The sequence below is a fragment of the Juglans regia genome, chromosome 6 (genome assembly GCF_001411555.2).
Source record: "Juglans regia cultivar Chandler chromosome 6, Walnut 2.0, whole genome shotgun sequence".
Lineage (NCBI taxonomy): Eukaryota > Viridiplantae > Streptophyta > Magnoliopsida > Fagales > Juglandaceae > Juglans > Juglans regia.
In genome coordinates, this window is record NC_049906.1 from 17,500,867 (window position 1) to 17,506,536 (window position 5,670).

A 5,670-nucleotide genomic window follows, 5' to 3' on the forward strand; every position below is an offset into this window, starting at 1 on the left:
TTGTTATCCAATTACTACACCAGTGCAAATAGAAGTTTCTCCACTTGTGTCTGGAGAAAATTTTCATTGTCATGTAGAGATATAACTTCCTTTCTCATACACACATAGTAAAGATATGACTTGAACCTGGGAAATCATAAGGATATGCAATAAAAGAATAGGGTCCAAACTGATGAGGTAGCCTGCGTGCTTGAGCACTCAAAGAGAATCCAATTCTTTGAATTTTTGATCAATTAAAGTATTTTTTGGTTGATGGAAAGAGTGCCAGTTGCACTTGAAGATAGTTGTTAATGCTATTTTGTAGCCACCAACTACAACGGTACTCCAGGTGCCTGCGAAGGAGGAAGAAGCTGTGGATGGGTGTGACCATGTCACTTTTGATGCCAAAGTCAAAAGGTATTTCAACAGAGAATAGGAAGAAGGAAGTAAAAGAATTTAGAAAGGAAGTGAGTGATTGGTAACCTCTCTCTATTGCTAGCCTTTCACCCTTTATATCAAAACCCTTGTAGGACCCTTTTGTATCTGTAATGACCAACCTCGTTCCAGATGGCATGATGTGACATTTAATATGGTTGCTCCTGTTAGGAACAGGGACTCGAGGTTGGGGTTGGCCACTTGCCATAGCATTTAATGCGGTCGATCCTATGGGGGACAGGATCCCGACTTGTCTTTCCCTCATTAATGCACCGAGTTTGGGGGACTGCCGTTATTTTCCCCCTCCTCGGGTCTATTTGGGCCTTTTTCGCTATCACCTCCTAGCCTGCCAAGTCATGTATCATGGAACTTGGTGGGGTGACCTTGGCCCTGCCAAGCTAGGTATTAGAAACCCCATTCCAATTACCCAGAAAATTTATGCCACATGGGGGTGGCGGGAATTTTACTCTTCCACACGCTCCCAATCCCCCTCTTAAATTCGTTTCATCACTGCACATTCCCGCGTCTCGGGAACTGGCGTAACCATCGCATCTCTATGTCCCATCAATCTTCCTATTGAGGTTCTTGAATCATTGCCTTTTCTCTATGTAATCTTCCCTCTTGCTAATGGAATAGTCCATGTTCCTCTTCCAATTTCTATTTTTCATTCTCGATGTCCTTCCCTTTGACTTTGACTCTTCACTTTCTGCCGCTCCTTAGATCTGCTTTTGATATTTAAAGTTACCAAAAATTAAAATTATTTAAATTCCTTCTAGATTTTAAAATTATATTAATGCCTCTTGAATTAAGATTTAAAAAAATGTTATCAATATTAAAATAAATTATAAAATTGCCATATAAAACAATCCAAAATAAAATGAGTAATGTTTCTATATCTCATAATTTATTCCACCCACTTTACTTCATTGAAGCTTATTAAACAAATTTAAAAAATATATATCAAAACAAAATAGTGCCCGAAAATAAAAATTAATAAGAAGACTAAAATCTTAAATTCTCTCTATTTTTTTATGTCTATATTTTTAATTTTTGTAAAAAATTATGTGGTACCACAATATGGTATCATGTCAATCGAACATGGACAGCAGTATAATTTAAAAGGCACAATAACATTAACTCAAATAAATTATAGTCCGGATTGTAAACGGCGCATGCTTGACTAAACTAGCTGTTTCGATCAAGATGAAGTCTACTCGTCTTTCTCTTCGTCTTCTTCGCGAACAACCAAGAAGCGCGTGCTTGACTAACTAGCTGAGTCAGGATATTGAGCCCAGGCTGGAATATAATTGGTTAATTTTCGTTTGTCTTTTAAGCATAACTCACTCTCCACTCACTCTCACTGCTCTCCCATTCCGTATCTTAACCTTTTCATCGATTTCACGTGCTAGACTGACTAGCTAGCTAGCTAGTACGGGTGTAAATTCAAATTAGAAAATCGAAAAATCGATCCGGAACGGACCGGATCTTAAAATGTGAAAGTCGACTGGTTCTGATTTTGGTCTAGACTGGACCGGTTGATAAAAAAATATATATAAAAATGAATATTTGTATATATAAGTTTTATAGAAAATATTATATATATATATTAATATATATAAGTTTTATATATTATGTATAATTATAAATATTTATGTGAAATTTTTATATATAATATATATAATTATATATATTCATATATGAAATAATTTCTTGCTACAATTTATAAATTATTACATAAAATGTTAATACTAATATATAAGTTTATAACTAATACTAATATATAACTTATAACTATACCAATAATCTAATATTAATACTATTATATAATCTAATATATTATTAGCTATACTAATATATGAGTCTATAACTATTAACTAATACTAATAGTCTAATATAGACTATAAACTATAGGTATACTTATAATTAATACTAAAAATTTATAACTAATACTAATATATAGTTTATAATTAATACTAATATATAACTATACTAATAGGCTAATATTAATACTATTAGACTATATAAGTAGTCAAATATATTATATATTTGACTATAGTATATTAAATATATTACAAATATATACATAGTTATATTAAATCACTATAATCACTATAGTCTATTAAATGTATTACAAATATATATAAATTTTAATTATCATTTAAAAAAAACACATTGAAAATAATCAAATATTAATTAAATAGTAAAGGCCAAATGGCACCATTTTCGGCTACAACTAAACCCTAAAATCGTGTCTCTTTCTGCCTCTTGTCTCTCACTTCTCAGACTTGAGACTACTGCTACTGCTCTGCTCTGCTCTGCTCTCGCCTTTCACTCTCTTGTGCCATCGTGCACTCAATGGCTCACTCTCTCGTGACTCATTTGTGACTCTGCCTCCGTCTCGGCTCAGTGACTAAGTCCCTCGTCTCTCACGCTCTCGTCTCTCGCTCTCAATCTCAACTCTCCCGTCTCTCGTCTCTCACTCTCAACTCTCCCGCCTCTCACTCTCTCGTCTCTCACTTTCAACTCTCCTGTCTCTCTCTCTCTCATCTCTCAACTCTCTCGTCTGTTGTCTGTTGTCTCTCAATCTCTCTTCTCTCAACTCTCTTGGCCCCTATCTCTCTACCAATCTGCCCCCTCAACGGTAAGTTTTGTTTTTTTGAAATTACATACTAGGATTTTTATAATTGGGTTTTGTAATATTAGGGTTTTTGTGATTGGGTTTTGTGATATTGGGATTTTTGTGAATATGTTATTGCCGATTAGGTTTTCAGTTTTGTGATAGTAGGGTCTTTGAATCCGAAATTTAGGATTTTTTGTGATTGTGTTTATTATTGTGCTTGTGATATTAGGGTTTCGTGATTGGGTTTGCGAAATTGATTAGAATTTAGTATTATTATGCCCATGATAAACATGCCGTTTTACAGGTCAATGTTGTATTATTAGAATGTAGTATTATTACAAGAAAACCATCCAACTAAATTTTAGAATGTAGTATTATTACAAGAAAATCATCCAACTAAATTTTACAAGTCTTTGTATTTTTAAATCTGAAATTTACTTTGATTGGGTTTTGTGATTGGGTTTGTGAAATTACATTGATAGGGTTTTGTAATTTTCTACTTGAATAACATCCGTGCAATGTGGTCTGAAATTAATGTTTATCGATTGGGATTGAGGATTTGAATAAACTGTGAAGGCTCAACAATTAATGTTTATTTTTGTTACTACAGAATTACATATGGATCCTTCAAATGAAATAGAAACATACGGCAATGTTCAACCTACAATGGAAAGGAGTCAAAGGACTATGGAATTAATGGTGACTAATGATCCGCTTTCTCTCAAATCTAATGTAAGTAAGCCATAGATTAGTAGGAAAAGATCAGTAGTTTGAGATTATTTTACAAGGATTCATATTGAGGATAAGTCAAAACCTAAGGCTTCATGTAACCTTTGTGGGATGACTTATGCTTGTGATCCTAATATAAATGGCACAAAATCAATGTTTGGGCACTCGGAAAAAGCATGTAAGAAGTCTCCACTTAGGAAAGTAGATAGAAACCAATCTATATTGGGTTTCCAGTCTGGATCAAGCAGTGGGGGGCTTGTACCTATTGCTTTTAGTGTTGAGGCATGTAGAGAAGTCTTAGCAGAAATGTTGGTTATTGAGGAGCTTCCTTTTAAACATGTGGAAGGGGGGGGGGGTTTAAGAAATTTATGCTTGTTGTGCAACCTAGATGGAATGCGATTCCATCACATGTAACAGTTGCAAAATATATTTATAAACTTTATTTGAGAGAGAAAAACAAACTGAAAAGTGCTCTTAAGGGGCAGTGCATTTGTCTAACCACAGATATATGGACATCTATACAAAATTTTAACTACATGTGTCTCACTGCGCATTTTATTGATGAAGATTGGAACATGCACAAAAAAATTATCAATTTTTGCAAGGTTGAAAACCATAAGGGTGAGAGACTAGGTAAACAAATTGAAATGTGTTTGCTTGAATGGGGGAGACCCAAAATATTTACAATTACACTTAATAAAGCAAGTTCAAATAATGGGACAGTTTCATATCTCAAAAGAAAGATAAGGAATAGAAGGGATACGATTTTGGAATATGAGTTCTTGTATATGAGATGTTGTGCTCATATCTTGAACTTGATCATTCGGGATGGGTTGAAAGAATATAATCAATCAATTACAAGAATTAGAGGAGCTGTGAAGTATGTAAAATCATCTCCACAAAGGTGGAACACATTTAAGCAATGTTGTGATAGTGTGGACATTACTTGTAAAAGTGGTGTATGCTTAGATGTAGCAACTTGTTGGAACTCCACTTATATGATGTTGGATAGGGTTGAAAAGTTTCAAAAAGCATTTTAATGGCTAGAGGATGAAGATTCAGGATATGTTAAGAGTGTTGGGGAGGATGATAGTGAGGATGATGATGGTGTTAGTGAGTTGGGTAAAGGAGGGACATCCAAGTTAGGGCCTCCAACCATGGATGATTGGGATAAGAGTAGGTTGTTTGTAAAATTTTTGAAACTTTTTTACGATGCAACCTTGCGTTTCTTGGGGACCAATTATGTCACTTGCAACAATTTTTTATTTGAGCCAGCAACAATTCAAGGGGCAATTAATTTAGAGTGTGTGGAAGGGCCTCATAATTTGAGGACAATGGCATTTAGTATGAAATCTAAATGTGAGAAGTATTGGAGAAATATTGAAAAAATGAATCTTTTATTGTATGTTAGGTTGGTTCTTGATCCTCGGTATAAAATGTGTTGTCTAACATAAACTTTTGAAGGAATATATGAGGATAATAGTTCAAAAGTTCTTATGTTGGTGGATCGGGTTCAAGATGCCTTGACTCGTTTATATGATAATTATTGTGAAAATTATGGAAGTAATGTTGGGGCACAAGATCAAACTATGAGCCAATCAAGCGAGAGAGGGGCTAGTAGTACAAGTTCAACTGCTGAGGTAGGTCAAGGTGATTTTAGATCATTAATCCATACACAAATTAAGAAGCGTTTGGAGTTGGAGAACTCTTTGGAGACTAAATCAAAATTAGAGATATTAAAAATGTGAAGAAAATGATGTGAAATTCGACTTGTTGACTTGGTGGAAGGTCAATTCCATTAGATACCACGTGCTTTCAAGAGTTGCATGGGATGTTCTTGCAGTTTTGATATCTACAGTGGCCTCTGAGTCAGCTGTTAGCACAACAGGTCTAGTACTTGATCATTT